This window comes from Sinohyriopsis cumingii, chromosome 17 (genome assembly GCF_028554795.1).
Source record: "Sinohyriopsis cumingii isolate HCF-2022 chromosome 17, ASM2855479v2, whole genome shotgun sequence".
Lineage (NCBI taxonomy): Eukaryota > Metazoa > Mollusca > Bivalvia > Unionida > Unionidae > Sinohyriopsis > Sinohyriopsis cumingii.
This window is the reverse complement of record NC_142977.1, coordinates 14,619,612-14,638,811: the sequence shown is the minus strand read 5'-3', so window position 1 is coordinate 14,638,811 and position 19,200 is coordinate 14,619,612. Positions and strand designations below refer to the sequence as shown.

At 39.6% G+C, this 19,200-nt stretch overlaps 1 long non-coding RNA gene across 5 annotated transcripts in view; it reads left to right on the top strand.

The window, feature by feature from the left end:
- Positions 1 to 19,200, top strand: part of LOC149777793 (uncharacterized) — a 37,608-nt gene that overhangs the window by 15,694 nt on the left and 2,714 nt on the right. For 4 of the 5 annotated variants that reach the window (XR_016415313.1, XR_016415309.1, XR_016415311.1 and 1 more), the window contains one exon: positions 18,777 to 18,903. The exons of the other annotated variant lie outside the window; for it this stretch is intronic. This is a non-coding gene — a long non-coding RNA (uncharacterized LOC149777793). The remainder of the gene's footprint in view (positions 1 to 18,776; positions 18,904 to 19,200) is intronic. 5 annotated transcript variants of the gene reach the window in all.

Sequence of the window (19,200 nt, the reverse complement as noted above, 5' to 3'; positions counted from 1 at the left end):
TATCGATGACAGCGTTGGTTCATGCGCAGATATTTTTATTCCTGGCTTATCATCGCCGGTTATATTCGATATTCTACCAGTAAGTTCCTTGTCGATTTGCTCAATTTCGTAACTGCCTGTTGGTATGCCAACGACGATCCAATCGGGAGTTCCATCGGAGCGGTTTTTATTGGCAAAAACAAGCGAATTGTTCGATGATAATCTATCGAATGATTTCGATCTAATATTGGGCCAGCTATTATAGACGCGTAACTGTGACAACGCAATTTCTTTAACGCTAATTGGTATTGGAAAATCGATACTAAATTCTGGCCTAGTTGAGCTTGCCGATATCAGCGTTGTTATCGGCGGTGTTGTGTTTGTCACGATTTGAGTTAGTTCCGACATTATTGATATTTATTTGTTCAATCTCAGAGTAGATATTTATCATCATGGAAAATTCTGGATCGGATATAACTCCGTCGTTGAGACTTTCAGAAAGCAGCGATGATAATTTCGAATACGCTTCGTTGACCTGGGATAGTTTACTCTTGTATAGGGACAATTTTTCACTCGTGCATGAGAATATTTTTTTTGCGATAATATTGAGAACACCTGCGATTGTTGTTGTCGACGAGATTATTATCGTTGCTACGACCGGCGCGATTGTTGTTACCGCAGATAAGATTATCCCTGCGCCGGCGATTACTGCGCTTACCGCGTATACGGCAACATCGATGGCAACTAATCTACGCTGATATTTTCTTATTTTTACCTGATACTCGTCGAGAAGTTTTTTTAACGAATCCTGCCATGAACGCGCCTGATTGTATCGATAATCCGACGCGGTCATTTATTAGTTAATTTATCTAACCAATTGTTGTGTGTGTTCCGGATAAATATTCGAAAATTGCAAAATAAATGGTTGGTTCTGTCGTGGTTCTATCTGGTGGTTCTAGCTTAAATGTTTCCGTGTCATTTGCAAGTATCAAAATATTTAAAAATTCGTCGTAGATATTATAATATCTGGTTATTATCTTGAATCTTATCACGGAGATAAAATATATTCGATATATGCCAGTAATTGGCGTGGTAAAACTAAATGTGTTATTCTCGGGTGTCCATGTACCTTTGTGTGTTTTTAACACAAATGGTACATAACAGGGAATTTTTCCTGTTTCTACCTCGGATGGTATATTAATACGCGCTAATCTTCCAAGATTCGTTGACGATATTTTTGTGCTAATATCATTAATTTTTGTAGCCGCATCATTAAGTTTTGCTTCCAAATTTCGAATTTCTACGTCATACAATAATATATCTATCTTTTCACGCGTGATTTGACGTACCGCGGAAATTTCCTCGTTGATTTTGGTAATATCCTCGTTGATTTTTCTCACATTTTCGCTGAGATCGTCATGTGATGTTTTATCGGTCTTTTGGTGTGCAATTTGGCGTATCACGTTAATTTCTTCGTTAATTTTAGTAATATCCTCGTTGATTTTTCTTGTTTTCTCGTCAAGGTAATGGTGCGATGTTTTATCGCTTTTCTGACTCATTACGGTTTTTATTTCGGTAATATCGGTGAAAACGTTAGTAATATCCTTGCTGATTTTTCCTACCTTTTCGCTAAGATCGTCGTGTGTGGCGGAGGAATTATCGCCGAACGTTTTTATATCTTCCTCAATTTTTTTACTAAATTTAGCTAGGGTATCGTCGAGTTTTTTAAGATCGTTATTTAGCCTGTTAAGTCTTTTTGACAATCTGTCCTGAAGATCGTCGTATAATGTTTTATCGGCCTTTAGAAGTAACGTTGCTGATAGCTCGCTATCTCTTTGTTCCACATCTGCGATATCGGCCTTCAGGGGTAACTTCGCTGTAAGATCGGTAATATCAGCGATGGATTTTGATACCGATTCTGATAGGCGAGTAAATTGATCAATACGATCGTTATATTCGTCCCGCCTGATTATATCGGTTATTTTCACGTTACTTGTTTGTAATCTTCCTTCTTTGTTCTGAAAAATAGCAACTTCGCCAGGATCTATCTCTGACAGCGACAGAAGGTTATTAATATCATCCCTGGTGGCGAATTTTGATAGATCGACGTCGGCTACTTCCTTCTTTCTGTAGAGGAATCTTCCGTAAATATCAACCATGATACTTATTTACGGCATATTCAAATACGATTCTGTGATACGGACCGGATGATTTTGAAATTGCATCAAGGACGTTAATTGATTCAGGACCGCATATTGGTGGATCCATTAGTGTCTGCGTCGGAAGTGTCGAGTACCAAATTGGAATATTTAACTTTGACACGTAATTGATGAATTCTTTTGGTGGCGCTAGTCCGTATGAGTCAAATTAAACAACTTCGCGAGGATTAATCGCGTAGGCGACCCAATGTGTGCCAGGTCCAGTATTTGAATCGAGATTTATTATTCCTGTCTCGGTGGAATTTGGCTTTTCTGGTAGTTGATCCCGCATAAATACGCCTCTGAAAAATTTTATTTTTTTATTCTTGGCTTCGCTGAATAAATCTAAATTCGAATAGGGCGTGCTAATCTTAGGCCGGATCCGTACGGAGGGCGTCTTAGATAAAGGCCGCTTCCCTTTTTTTTACCGTATCGCCCTCCTATTTTTTCTAGTAGTTTTTTACCTGCGTATCCAGCCGCGCTTGATGCTAGACCGGTTGCTATCGACGGAGCAATTGCGGCTAATAATCCGGGAATAGCAGCTAGTAGAGGGAAAAATCCACCTGTTTTGACCATGTCTCTGATGGCACCTATACTAAGATTCACATGAACTCCGGAATTTGCTGATTTGGCTTTGGTAAAACGTCCATGTTGATTCTTAGTTAGCGATAGTTTGTTAGGTCCGCCCTGAATTTGATCATTTTTCAGGGTTAATTTCACACCGCATCGCTTTGCTATCGCTGACTGGAGTTTTTTCATCTGACCCGGGGTCAGAGTTACGCTGACGTGTTCGTATGGCATATTAATAATCGTTTTAATCTAAATTTAGAAAATCTAGATTTTTATTACATTTTCTCGACAGGTGCGTCGATGACTCTCATTCTGCCGCTGATGCCTTCCAGGATCATTGTTCTATCGCTGAGAATTACCGCGATTGCTCTGGCTGGTCCACCTGTGTTAATCCTGGCTTTGAAATGGATATCGACGACGGATTGTTTTACCAAATCAAGATGCCCCAGGGAAAAATAATAGATAGGATAAAGAGTATTAAAATCCAACTGTGATATTTGTAATCCTGTATCGATATTTTGATCGCGACCCATAAAACTTAGCAAGCGATGATACGCGCGAGCCGTCGAATAGTTGGCAAAATTAATTGATATTTCCTCGGATGGTTCTTGCTGCCCGTTTATCCTCAGTGATACATTTGTTGCATCGAATCTATCGAATATCATGTGACTGTGAGTTTGATCGTATCTGTTTGCGTTTTGAAGAACCACAAAGATGTGTCTGGGTGCCGAGACGCCTTGTTGTGACGCAATTCGCCAGGTAAATATTCCGTTAATATTAACGTCGATAGAGTCGGTCGTAGTTGTTAGCCAAGACATAACAGACTTACCACCTTGATTCATGAATGACAATAATTTTTCTTCCACAATTATCGATGGAACTATCGCTGGCATCCACAAAGTAAATTTAGTTAGTAACACCTTACCTTGATCAACAACAACAGGGTCTCTCCAGATGGCTCTGTCATTGCCTGTGTCGTCTCGAACGAAGGAAATTGTGTGTTTTGCTCCGTAAATAACTTTCCTGAAATGTCTGCAAAATCCAAAAATGTGAGATAACGGAATTGCACAGGAGAATCTTCGATCATCGCCAATTAACATTTTTTCCCGCGTAGCAAATCCAAGGTTGTAATTGGGATTTGTATTCATCATCACAGGTGCAGTGTCGGCGTCAGCATTATTAGCGTGATTTCTCGGTCTACCGATGTTATACTGGATATGATCAGCGTTATTAGAATTATCTTTGGCGAACATCATGCTAGGGCCAGCCGATCTGATAAAATCATCCGAGTATCTCGCTAGACCTATTATCGTCGTTGCAACATCAGCGTTACCCGTGATTGATTCAATTTCTCTTCCATCGATCATGTAAGTGACGCTCTTGAATAACGCCATAATACCGTTATTGACAAATCCGACTTTAGTATTTGCTGCATAAGCGGTATTATTTTGTCTTAAAAGTTCGCCAGTAAATTCGATATATGCCTCAGATGGAAGAAAATATCTTGTTGTATCGTGAACTTGAATTTCAACGCGATTAGGTGCATTTGGTATCACTGCGTCGTACGAGTAATACTGGAAATCACGCACGGATGTGTCCCTGCCTACAGGTTCGTCCATGTCGAATACTTCATTTGACACTTGTGCGAACATTTATTATTAAGAATTATCATCTAAAACGAAGACCACTACCCGATATGAAACTTGTATTTGCAACTTCCTGTGCTAGATCATTTATTTTTTTATTTGCTGCGTCGTTTATAGCTTTACTGACATCAGCGGGCATTTCGCTGGTGCTAGGTAATTTAACAGGCTGATTTTTTTACGAATTAAGTTTGATATTTTGCTTTTGACAACATCGAAACCTTTACTGGCCAAATTACCAACGCCAGAAATAACAGTCTCGCCAATTTTTCCTATTGCTTTTGACGCCATTTGCTTAGCTGTGTGTCCAATTTTAGGGACTACTCTTGTAACGAAACTTTTAACGATGTCGCCTAATCCATTGCCGTGGATATATTTGTATACGGGCAATCGAGAGTTAGCTACGCGGACCTGTCTAGGTCTGCGTTGATGTTTATGAACTATCATGTTATTTCAAGTGTATTGTTTTAATCGATAAGTTCGTCAACGAGCTCTTTATAAATGTAAGAATTAATAACACCGCCGCGAAATAATCGCTGGCAAATATCGGAGGCGTCGTTGATTATTTCAGAAGAATTGTTCCCGGCTCGCTTTCCTCCGATTAGTATTTCGAGGCGAGATATGTCGTTAATGACGCTTTCAGGACAAATGGTATATCCGCTTCCTGTTTTTGGTTTTGGTGTTGAATATGGTAATCGCCCCATTAATTTTCTGCGATTTTCGACCTTCCTTCTAAAATTTAAATATTCATGATCACTCAAATTTATTGGACTCCCTAAACTACCAAAATAAATTACCGCCAGCCATATTTCTGGTCCAAATAAATCAATATATTCCTCCTTTATATATTTTTTTTTATTATATGGAGAATAATTCGAAGCAATATCAAATCTATTATCATTATTCATGATATCATCGATATATTCTTCATTCAGATATTCATCTGCGGGTTTATTAATAACAGGATCAATTATTTGGCTCGAAGGAGATGTGAATTCCTCCCTGGTTAATTCTTTTTCCTTTTTTGGTATTGCCCCTAATTCAAGAGATTGTGCCCCCCCCCCCCCAAAGATTTTTCCTTTTTATCTTTTCTGTTACGTGCAAATTCTCGAAATCGAACAAAATTCGAATCGTCCAACCTCGCCTGGGATAATCCAAATCTGGCCCGATATACTATTTTATACCAAATTTCTCATGAAGCGATTCTATCTAGTCCCTCCTCCGTTAAATAATTTATTCCTCTATTGGCGAAAGAATCTTCCGCAAATTCTCCAAGTTTCTCAATACTGTTATTTTTTTTAAATTCATCTACCATCGCGGACCAACCTCCAGTAGTAAAATTTTCCATTAATCTCTCGCGAGGTTCTTTTTTTTCCTCCTCCTCTTCTTCCTTTTTTTCTTCTTCCTTTTTTTCTTCTTTTATCTCTTTTTCTTGCTGTAATTGTTCTTGCCGCGCTTGTTTTTGTGCTCTTGCTTGCCCTAATTGTTCTTTCCAGCGTTCTTGCCGCGCTTGTGCTTGTGCTTGTGCTTGTGTTTGTTGAAATTGTTCCAGCCGATCTGGCACTAATCGAGTGTGTTCCTCAATGTCTCTCAACACGGGGAGAATTCCGCGTTTTCTGATATCCGGATCTTTCACATCACCAAGTAAGACTCGCTCGGTTGATTCGGTAACTGGCCTTAACAATTTCGACGATAATTCGGTAAATCCCTGCTCCGCGTCTTCGTAATCACGCACTTTTTTCTTGAATAATTCTTTCGTGGGAATAAGTTTCCTTAATGCCGCTAATTGTTCTCGCGTTAATCTAGCGGAATGCGGTTCTCCAATCGCACTAGTTTTCCGACTCATATTATTTTTAATTAATGTTATTTTAATGTGACGTAAATCGGACCAAAGCAGCCCCGCGTGACAACAAAAATAAAAAATTATTCCGCCTCGTTTATTTTCTGTCTCGGATACTATATTTTATGACACACTCGGCATACCTACCCGATGCACCGAGTCTGGAATGCGCGAAAATTAGATCTCGTGGAAGGCCGTAAAAGTGAAAATAGAGGCTTCTACGGAGAAAGTTCGCGTAGGAACGTTTATTTTGCTTGGAAAAAATGGTCTGTTAAACTTCCCTGCTGCTTATAGCGTCAATGGGACTTACCATTAAAAACCACCCTGGGAAATTTAACATTACGGAAACCCTGTGATGATATAGCGTCAAGGGGAATTTAACATGGGAATATGGGACTGTTTAGCGTCAAGGGGAATTGAACAGGGTGGGACTGTATAGCGTCAAGGAGAATTTAACATGGGCAAAAAAAAAAAGAAAAACAAATCTTGGGCCTGTTGAGTGTCAAGGGGAAATGGAGCAGGTCCCGACCTGATGTGTCTATGGAAATGGAACAGGCGAAAATTGAAACAGGGAGGGGTCTCTATTTTTTATTTTTTTTAAAACAAAAAAAAAAATAAAAAAAGGGTTGGCAGTGAAAGTCAGATCTTTTCGAGACCTATGAGTGGCCCTGAAAAGGGCCTTTGGGTTTATGTTAATATGCCCTTAACATAAAGGGCATCTGTGACTTCTTCTTGTCCTTAGGCTTCACCTGACTGCAGGACCATAGACTAAAACTCTTTTGAGACATCCTTGCCTCTCCACATAGATCTTACATATCCATAGGCTGGTATCTGTCCTGTGGACAACTGTCCACTTGGATCGGACGTACATTGGTATGTCCGTCCTGAACATCATCAAAGACACAAGCGTAGAAGATTGAACGTTGGTCCACATGTTGAGGTGCCGAGAACAGGTGAAGGAATGCAGTGAACTGCACTTATTTATAGGGAGAGGAAGGATTGAATCGGATTGAGTTCATTGACCAATCCAAACACGCGTTACAAAATTCAGTTAGCCCACATCCAATCCAAAGAGAGCAGTCTGTGACGTCACGTGGTCTATATAGATTTGCTAGCACCTGTGCGCAGTCAATTCATGCGACAGTTTTTCAACATGACGGAAACTCAGAAAACGATAAATTGGGGTGCACCAGCTCTGGAGACTACCCAAGGGAACCCGGACTTACTTTCAGAAGAGGTGAATTGGGATTTTGTGGATTTTCTTACCTCGCAAGAATTTGTTCTGGAACCTTTGTCACCTTCTCCTTCATTACCGCACGTGGAGAAATTTAGACAGAGACAGAAAGAAGAATTGGAGAAAATTATACAACAGCAAAAGGAAGCGGAACAAGCTTTTCTCCTACAGCAACAGCAGCAAGAAGAAGAGGTAAGAAAAAAACAAGAAGAAGAAGCAGCAGCAGGAAAGAAACGAGGGTGTGAAAATCAAATGGTCACGGTACTGTTAGACATTTTAGCGGAGTTAAGAAGTCTGAAACAAATGTTATCAGACTTCTTTATTACGACCAAATAGAATACGACCTTCCCGAGCTAAACACTCCAACCCTGTGACTAAGCCTCCCGTGCCACCCTTAGTGATTTCAACCAAATCATTGTCATCAACACTATGCAGTTCAGAAGTAGGCCTTGGCCGTGTCAAAGGCTTAAGGCAGTTAAAGTTGATTGCTTAAACTCACCCCTACACCAAAAAGGCCCTTTTCAGGGCCACCCACGTCTATTGAAAAGAGATAGACTTTCAATTGCCAACATCCATTCAAACTAAAAAAAAAACATTTTACCTCTATAGTACGTGTGTATGAGTGTGTGAGTGTAGCTTCTTATTTTAAAATCAAAACCCAAAGACACTTACCTTTTAATACCTAACTTATTCTTTTATAAATATTTACAATCCAATTCACAATTCACAACAGAGCACTTTAAAAAGTTCATAAACTTCTTCTGTCTCATTGTTCACTGTTTTTTGAATTTCTTCACCGTCACAGTCTTTTCCTCCTATTCCTCCTCACTTTCTTCTCTTCTTCTTTTCTTCTCCTGTTTCTTTTTCTTCAACTGTTTTCTTCCTCTGAAGAATCCCTCTCTTCTTCTGACTCCTCTTGTTTCTTTTTTGGGCAATCTGGAGACCAATGTCCTTTTTCTTGACAATAATAACAGGTATCTTGACTTTTGTCTTTTCTAGCCCCTTTTTTTCTTTTTTGACGGTCTGGACACTCTGAAGACCAATGCCCTTTCTTCTGACAGATATAGTAAGTATCTTGACTTTTATCTTGAAAGGAAGGAGAGTAGTCCCTCGGCTGGTCTGAAGAGAATTTTCTAATGACCCCTCGCAAAGCTCTGATGAAACGTTCCATCTGGGTATTCTCTTCCATCGTTGTGCTCGGTTTGAGAGTGAAATGAATAGTGAAAGGACAAGACACATACCCTTTTATATACGCTGGTCTGCTATGACTATAAATTAGTCCATGGTGTTTAAACTTTAGTCATTTGACTTTTTGCTATCAAGATGAAACGATCCAATTCATTTGAGAAGAAAGAAGAAGAAAGTAAGAGACAGAAACGTGCTTTATCGCCTCGTACCAGGGCTGAAGTCTTGGCACAAATTCATGCCAGTGATTTTGAAGAGGACATGAGTGAACCAGAATCCAAACCCTCTAAACAAACTTCAACACCCTTAGTCAACCCTGAAAAGTACTATTCCATTCAAGAGACGGAAAAGTGTCCCTCTAGAAAATTTAGAACTACGGCTTACAAATACACGGTGAAGTTTAAAGATTTCAAGTCCGAAGTACCGTTAGAGAAAGCAGAAGGGTTCATCACCGAGATGTGGATCGAAATGCTCAGCATGTTTGGCCTCTCCACAATGTCTGAGCGAAGGACAAGAACGAGTGCATTGTTCAACTTGTCTGCGCATGTTTGTCAGCTCTACCTGTTACCAACAACATTTGAAGATGCAAGGTTCACAGAAGAAATGTGCTTGTCAACTGCTGAGATTGTGCCCTACCTGTGGACAAGGCATATTTACCAATAATGCCAAGGGACACCTATGTCGAGGAAAGAAAAAATGTCACATTTGCTGCCACATCGTGGACTTGGAACACGAATGCTACGTGCAAAAATACCAACCCCAACCAGAAAAAGAGATCGGTAACAAGAAGAAAGACAATTTCATCTTTTTCGATTTTGAATGCATGCAAGAGACCGGTATTCACATTCCTAATTTCTGCGTGGCTCATCGAGCGTGCGAGAACTGAATTCAAGAACCTATTTTCAGTCATTGCCCTCACTGCAGCAAGATTCCTGGAGGACGTGAAAAAATCTTTCGAGGACCGAACACGCTAGCCGACTTCGCTCGATGGGTCTTACACCCCATCGACAAGACGTGGAGCCAAGAGGACATCGAACGTTACGGAGATTGTCATCGTCATGCCACGGTGATGGCTCACAATTTCTCCGGATACGATGGACAGTTTCTTCTCAGATACTATACAGAACATGGCACCGAACGTCCTAAAGTCACTTTGAACGGAGCCAAAATCATTTTCATGCAAGTGGGACAAGTACAGTTTAAAGATTCGATGAGTTACTTAGCCATGCCTTTGAGTCGAATGCCTTAAACGTTTGGAATGACAGAAATGGCTAAAGGGTACTTTCCACACTTTTTCAATACGGAAGCCAATCAACACACCGTTCTACCCCATTTGCCTGAGGCTTACTATTACGACCCTGACAACCTGCGTACCGAACAACGAGAAGCTTTCTACGCTTGGTACCAGGCTCACGCCTCTGACCCTTTCGACTTTCAGGAAGAAATGCTAAAGTATTGTCGTTCCAACGTGGACATTTTACGGAGTTGCTGTGGAAAATTTCGAGAACTGTTCATGGAACACGGAGGGGTCGATCCTTTGAAAGAAGCTTGCACCATTGCCAAAGCGTGTTCCTTACTGTACCGGCAACGATTCATGCCTGAAAACACCGTGGCTGTCATCAGTCCTCAAATGACCAACTATGTCAAACGTCAATACTCGGTCAAAGCCCTACGCTGGTTACATTACTTGTGCGACAAGGAAGACAAATGGATTCAGCATACCCGCAATGGAGGGGGCGAAAAGACCATCGGAATGCATTCAGTCAATGGTTGGGACGAGTTTAATGGTTGCTTATTTCACGGATGCCCCGTCTGGTACCCTGACCGTGGCAGTAAAAATCAGTTTTTACAATGAACCATGGAAGACTTGTACCAGGTCACATGTCAGCGACGCCTAAAGTTAGAACAGGAAGGATACTAAGTGGTGGAAATGTGGGAACACGAGTACGATCACCGTTTGAAAACCGATCCCGAGTTTAAATGCCTCGTGGAAAGTTACCAGTTCATGGACCCCCTGAACCCGAGGGATAGTTTGTACGGAGGAAGGACCAATGCCACCAGTTTGCTGTACCAAGCCGACGAAGAGAAAGGAGAAGAAATCAAATACTTGGATGTGTGTTCACTGTATCCCTACGTGTGCAGATATTGTCGCTTTCCTGTAAGGCACCCACAAATGTTGACGGAACACATCGACCTGAAAAACATTCGACAATACGAAGGTTTGATCAAATGTAAAGTTTTGCCTCCCACTGACTTGTACCATCCCATTCTACCTCACCATTGTCAAGACAAACTGATGTTTCCTTTGTGCCGTACTTGTGCTGAAATGTGCAACCAAGACCAGCCTTGCCAGCACACGCAGGAAGAACGGGCCTCGACGGGGACATGGGTCAGCGTAGAATTGTTCAAAGCTCTGGACATGGGATACCAACTGTTAGAAGTGTACGAAATTTGTCACTTTCCCAAGACACAACAATACCACAAGGGTGACCCCACTCAGAAAGGCATTTTGGCAGACTACGTGGATGCCTTTTTGAAACTAAAGCAAGAAGCCAGTGGTTATCCGTCCTGGTGTCACACTCCCAAAGACCAAAAGACATTCAAAGAGAAATACTGGGCACAAGAAGGCATTACTTTAGATCACATCGAGAAAAACGAAGGCAGGCGATCGTTTGCCAAAGTGATGTTAAATTGCTTGTGGGGTAAAATGGCACAACGACCGTGTTTACCCAAGACGGAATATTTGACAGAACCTTCCCGCTACTTCCAGCTGATTCACGACAAAACTAAATTCATCAAACACGTGGACGTCGTTCGCGAAGATTTGATCTTAGACAATTACGAAGAAGATCTGGACTTTGTAGAAGCCGACCCTTTTGGAAATGTCACCATTGCAGCTTACGTGACAGCTCATGCTCGCTTAAAACTGTACAAAGCTTTAGAACTGTTAGGGGAATGCGTCCTGTACTTTGACACGGACAGTTGCATCTACATCGGTCACCCATGTCAACAGCACCCTAACATCGAAGGAGACCGTTTAGGAGCCTGGACAGACGAGCATTCTGACGACAAGATTCTAAGTTTCGCCAGTGGCGGTCTTAAAAATTACGGCTACGAATTCCGGGACAAACAAGGAGAAGTGCACACGAAGTGTAAAGTGAAAGGATTGACTCTGAATTATCGTACCAGTCGAGTGGTGAACTTTGGCATATTGAAAGAAGCTTTGCAGTCTAGAGAAGATGAACACTTTAAAGTGACCACCTATCAACCGAACAAGATTATACGTTTACCCACTCACCACATCGTCAGTCGACCCTTGGAAAAAGTCTGTCAAATCATGTATCAGAAGCGAGTGCGGCTTCCCAATCACTTTACATTGCCGTATGGACATGTCGGTATAAAACATTGGTTGTAAGTGGATAGCCACTCACCAGAAGCATGACTTCGCCACAGCAAGAATCGAGTGAGAAACCCGATGAGAACTCCAAGTTCAAACCCTACCATTTTCCAGTCTTCTTACCTGACTATTGTGATTGTGCCCGTCGATTGGACACATTTCAAAAATGGCCTACGGATAGGGAAGGATTACCTTCTTCGCATGTTTTAGCTAGAACAGGATTTGTCTACTTGGGACCTGAGTCAGGATTGGGATACGAAGTACAGTGTTTCGCTTGTGGACTGAAGTTACGAATGGATCTATGTATCTATAAAGGTTCAGCTATTCTGGAACATACTCGATGGTCTTTGCACTGCCCTTACCTTTCTATGGCCTTTCCACCCATTACACTACGGTACAATTATGACGGTACCTTAGAGACGGTACCTTCCAAAACTAGACATAAAAAAGGAATGATGTACAAGCTTGAGACTGCATTGCGACTAATATAAAAAGGGGCTATGGTCAAGATCGATAGTTCATTGTGACTACCAAGACCAAGCGAACAAGATGAATACTTTCAGAGAAACACAAAACAAGTTCAGAAAGGCACAATTCAAGTTTGGGGCTTCTGAAGTGGAATGCTATTGTGAGCCTTGCGATGGGAACGATGCTGTACGCTGTGACCTTAGCAATGCCGTAAAGCATCATGGGAACTTTGTTCTCACTACCCCTATCATGGAAAGTGATGATGTGCATGTCAAACCTGAGGGATGCGAAAGCGATGCCGCTCGTCCTCTTGGACACTTTACTGGGTTTCGTTTTAAATGTGGATGTTCACCTTCACGTCTACCCCCCGACGGATGTCATCCAGCCCTGAGCAAACACCTGTCCATGTCACCCAACCCTCATCGAAATGAACCTGTGAAAGACGAATATTCGTTCCCTGTGTGTTTGTCGGAATACTGCGACTTTGAAAATCGTCTTCAATCATTCAAAGGAAAATGGCCTAAGTATCTGGGAGGACCGACCCCTGAAGAATTAGCCAGAGCCGGATTTTTCTACTTGGACGAAGGGGATAAAGTCAAGTGCTTCAGTTGCGGTGTGTCACTTCACCACTGGGAACCACAAGATTCAGCCTATCTAGAACATGCTCGTTGGTGACCGAATTGTCATTACTTACCCTTAGTGGGAACGAGACATTGAAATAACTTACCATGTCTTTGAAGAAGAAACCAGATTGGTTAGGAGTCAAATGTTGGACATCACCGAGACCAGTATTTAAACTTCATTTCAAAAACGATATTGAATCATTACCTAAAGAACTGCAAGAGAAGATTTACAAGGAAGTTTGGCAGGGGCTTGCCAGAATGAAATCTCAATGGATAACTGTAGAACTTTTATTCCGAGAAATTCACAAGAGATAAGTGAAAAAAGTCAACCAGTGTGTTAGATTTCTCTGGGTCAAGAGTGCATTCATCCTATTATATCACTTTAGACCGTTTACATCAAAAGAGTTCAATGAGATTCTTGAACGTTACCCTGAATGGCAGTGGTCTGAAATTACTCACTATGTGGATTACTTTTGCTCTAGGAGAAGATTGTGAATTGTACGTTTTAAGTGATGATCTAGGTAATATAAGATTTGAGTCTTAGGGGGATGTCTTCACGTCCGCGCTTTAACTATAAGAACCCACAGTATTCGTCATTCAGACCATTCCACGGAATAAACAAAGAAGATGGAGGTGACAAAATTATTCAATCTATTAAGAGATATCTATTTTTAGATAATGGATGTTGAATATGTTGTAGGAAGAATAGAAAAGGAATGGAGTGATGGAAATAGGCAAGACTTGTTAACTATTCAAGTCAAAGGACTAAAGGTGGCCGGAGATCTCATCGCAGGGATGATAGAAGAAGAAGTCAACAAGTCAAGAGGATTTACTGACCCACCTTATGTCAGAGTGGGAAGTTTGAAGGAAGCACTGGACCATGTCATCCAAGTCGGGTGCTTCCTAGAAAAAGTATTGTATTGGATGGAGTGGCGATACATAAAATGGGGATTCGACCAGTTGACAAAAACGGAAGAAGTAATGATGAAAGTGCTGACGGAAGAGGTAAAGAACATCAAAGAAAGGTAGTCTAAGGAAAGAAAAGAAGAAGAAAATAGAAAGAGAAAAGAAAGCTTTGAGAAACTCAACAATAACTGGATAAGAATACAGGAGAAATTCCGAGCGATAGGTCATCCTGACTGGATGCCTGAGTCAGAAATAAAGAAGAAGATGACAGGAATATTGGCAAAAGTTAGAAGATGGTTGAAGAAGTAGAAGAATTAGAAGAATAAGAAACCCAAAGGCCCTTTTCAGGGCCACTCATAGGTCTCGAAAAGATCTTGACTTTCATTGCCTACCCTTTTTTTTTTTTTTTTTTTTTTTTTGTTTTAAAAAAAATAAAAAATAGAGACCCCTCCCTGTTTCAATTTTTGCCTGTTCCATTTCCATAGACCCATCAGGTCGGGACCTTATTAAAATAGGGTCCCGACCCTGTTCCATTTCCCCTTGATGCTCAACAGGCCCAAGATTTTTTTTTTTTTTTTTTTGCTCATGTTAAATTCCCCTTGATGCTATACAGTCCCACCCTGTTCAATTCCCCTTGACGCTAAACAGTCCCATATTCCCATGTTAAATTCCCCTTGACGCTATATCGTCCCAGGGGTTTCCGTAATGTTAAATTTCCCATTGAGGCTATATCGTCCCAGGGTGGTTTTTAATGGTAAGTCCCATTGACGCTATATCGTCCCACTTCACTACTATTGAGTATATATTTATAAATCTGAAATGTTTAATTAAAAATAGTTATTAGTCAAATTATCAAGGATGCCAGTTACTAGCTTTGATACTCCGTTTTTGTTAACTGAAAACATGTAGACTCAAGCCACATCTATAATGATAATTTCTGGCACTTTCAAGGCTGATATAGCCCTTTAATTAAAACCTGCAAAAATTTTTGACAGTTTTATCTGCACACATTGCTGTACATTTTATACACATCTGACTTGCCAGTATTTCTCCCAGCCATTGAGCTACCATTGGCAGAAGAGATCTTTTCGCGAAAAATATTTCCAGATCAAATCCAGTTTGGTTACTTGTAAATCGACATGGAATAGCACAACCCTAGCACAAATATTACTACCCCTACTTTGTGGAGACATTGAGGCTATGACATTGTAGCTACTCAACCTTTTGTCCTATGACCATTTTGAATTTTGCGCTAGATATGGCTGTTACCAAATACCGGTGTCTAAACAGTACATAGGTGCTTTCTGGAAAGATTTGCATGCAGTAAGATTGCACTTCAGATCCACAATATTTCCATCAATATCAACACAGATTGGGGCGGGGGGCCATTGAAATTGTTTCTACATATTTAAACAGGTTTTCAATGAATTGTTGCTTTTTGTTTTTATTAGCAGGTATTTATACATTTATGAAATGAGTGTCCTCTATCACAAAATGTATCAATCTTCCTGCAAAAAAGTTTCCCTTGTATTTTTGCTCCCAAGTTACTCCCATTTTATTTTTGATAAAAGTAGCTACCCCTCCCCTTACATCTCCTTATAATCATTCACAATTATAACCCCATTTAATTTTTCCTCACATAAAGTTATTAGTTCTTTAGTCAACTTATTATGTGTTTCTTGTATGAAAATCATATCATAATTTGTCTCGTTGTTTAGTTTAATTATTTTTTCCCTATTTATTCAGTTTAAATTTGCTGAGGCTATATGGAAGTTTTTTATATCCATTTTCGCCTCTCCACCAGGTTGTTGCATTTTTGGTTATGCATTAAGTATTATTAGTTTTAATTTAGAATTGAAATATCACCTAGGGGATCAAATAGTAATTTATTAGTCAACATGTAGACCCACTCCATGACCTTCTTGAATCTGTAACCCAGAAATTCCGATTAACTATGCATCTTTTAGAATCATACAATACATTATATAAAATATGGTAATGTATACCTTAAAACAATACTGCATTTTAATCCAAGTTTCCAATTTTGCAAGAAGTTGTCCCGCACATGCAAAATCATCTGCTACCCAATATGTAAACTTGTCGCCAGAACAAAAATTCTCAAAAAATTCCCCAGCGTATAGTCTGTTTCTAAATTCTTTAGTAATTTTCCCCCATCAACAAGACGTAAACACATTGCATCCTATTTCATTGTTGTTTCTTTTCCACATAATAGCTTATTTTTATAAAAAGTTAAACTTTACTAATCTTTTTTCAAGATCACTTTAGTTTGCAAAAATATGTCATTTATTGGCATTCTACATTGAATTTTGTAAACTAGCTATAAACCTGACCTAATTACTCAACTTAACTGCTGACAGAAACAGTCTACAGTAAATGTATTTCATTTCTATAGCTCGATGGATAAACATTACATTTTTTCAAAGCTGTGCACAGAATAGGCCGACATATCACTAGTCAGGAAAACATGGGGGTGGTATCCCCTGTGTCCAAAATTAATATCATTTTGAATAGAATATTCTAGTGACAGTTGCCTCTTTTCAAATGGTAAGCATTGCTTTATTTTATTTTCGTCAATCTGTCAAATTCGGTATGCATTTTGCTTTAATATTTGAGATGGAAACCTTAGGTGCATAGAAATGTCAGACAGCATTGTACATCATGGATGGTGTCCAATATACTTTTATGATCAGAAAACAAAATCCCATTGTTTTAGTTATGGCCACTGATTTTAAAAATATTCATCCAAGCGAGATATAATAATAATAATAATGAGGACTTTGTATAGCGCCTAATCTTTAGAAGTTCTAAGCGCTTTGCAACATTCGACAACATAAAAACATACACAATGATATGATTACAAAAACAAACACCATGAAATTAGAAAACATAAAAAACATGCTGAGAATATTTAAGGTAGTTAACATTATTAAGTCTTTAAGTTTGTTTTTGCAGTCAGAATAAGTAGTTTTGAGAGCGCTTTTGAATGGGATCACTGCGTCTTTGTGTCTAAATTCAGTGGGCAATTCATTCCATGTTGCTGAGCCCTGGTATGCAAAAGAATGCTGTCCATATGACTTTGTTTTCATAGTGAGAATAATGAGTATATGATTGTCGGAAGAGGAGCGTAAGTATCTTGCTGGTGTGTACACATAGGTGAGGTTGGATAGGTATGTTGGACTAGAGTCTGTCAGTGAAACGTAGCACAGAGAACAAATTTTGTGTTTGATTCTGGATCGAATGGATAGCCAGTGTTGGGTACAGAGCAGTGGGGAGGTGTGCTCTGATTGTGGTACTCTAAGTATGATCCAAGCAGCTATGTTTTGAACTTTTTGAAGTCTCTGCAGTAGATATTAAGATGAACCAGACAGAATTGAGTTTCCATAGTCCAGTCTTGAAAGTAGTAATGAACACACAAGTGTTTTAGTGGCATCAACTGAAAGATATCTGAGAATGGAGCTGATGCGTCTCAGCTCAAGATATGCAGCCTTGCATATGTTCATGACATGTTGGTGCAGTGTGAGAGTACTGTCCAGAGTAACACCAAGGTTTTGTACTGATTGTGTGAATTTAATATTGATGTTGCTGATATTTATTGTGTGAGGTAAAGGATGTGAATGAGAAAGTCTTTGTGTTTTGATCAGAATGGCATCAGTTTTATCATCATTCATCTGCGGCTTTTTACAAGTCATCCATGATTTCACATCAGAAATGCACATCTCTACACCTTGGATGGTAGCATCAACTTCATTTGGGTGGATAGATTTGTATATTTGGGTGTCATCAGTGTACAATTGGTGAGACACTGGATGCTGATCTATGACACTTGAGAGCAGCTGAGTGTATAGAATGTAGAGAACAGGTCCAAGAACAGACCCCTGTGGAACATCACAACATAGATCAGCTGGGCTGGAGTGTAATCTATTTGCAGACACAATTTGTGTTCTGTGGCAAGGGCGATATGCAGATTGTACATTGCTAAAAAGACTGTTTGAATTCAGACAAGATACAAGCTGGGATCGAACAACCTTTTCTAAGATTTTTTTTTATGAATTGGAGATTAGAAACCGGGCAGTAGTTCTTTAAATCGTTATGGTGTAGTGTTAGTTTCTTCAGCAGAGGTTTTACAATGGGAGTTTTGAAAAATGATGGAAATTATGCTGATGAGAGAGAGGTATTAATAACATCAGTTAGTGAAGGCAATACTGGATCTAAGCACTGAAGCAGCAGTAATGTTGGAATTGGATCAAGTTCACATGACTTTGGTGCACTCTAGGATGATTACTTAAGAATGCATTTATTGGTGGTGAGAGACTAAATACATGACTTGATACTTGTGTTTAGCATTAATTGGAAAGCTGAAGATTAGTAATCTTTTGACATACATATCTTAATTGTACCATTTAATTTGCAAAATTCAATGTAATTTGCATTGGTAAAATGTGTAGCACAAGAAAAGTCATTATGAATCAGAGATAAATTATATCTTTGTTTTGTCTGGAGCTTGACTAATTTATTGCACATTTCTGTACACTATTTTGTCTTTGATCCAGGATTATTCACTGCATTCGGATGCATTTCATGGTGAAAATTCACCAGCTGGATTTAAAAGTGGTGAATATTGCTAGCGATTGTTCTGCAAACCCTGTATGTCACAAGGAGTCATTGTATTCAAGGACTCATACAGTATTTACAAGTTCTCATTGATATTTCAGATGAAAATGAAGAACTGAAAAAAAGATGAAAATCTCAAGTGGAAACCTTTCTGGTCAGCCATCTCATCCAAAACCTCCTGAAATGGAGAGTATTTTGCAGACTCCAAGATTTCCTCTTATCCTGCTGGTATGTTCTGTTTAGTTTATCTGGTCTCTTTTTATCAATTGCTTTTATACCATGCCACAATTGGAAATTCCTTATCAAAAGTGTGTATAAATTTCATCATTTTTCTGTCTGTTTAATAAGATGTGTTTAAGAGTACTTACTTACTCATGATGCTGTATATATGAGATTAGATGTTTTGTTAAAAAAGAATGCATTTTGTGATATATTGTATCACTGCCTTATATACAGTGGTCATTGCAACCAGTATGCATTTTGTTTACATGCCAAACAATCCAGTCTGATTTCTTTGTTTATTTT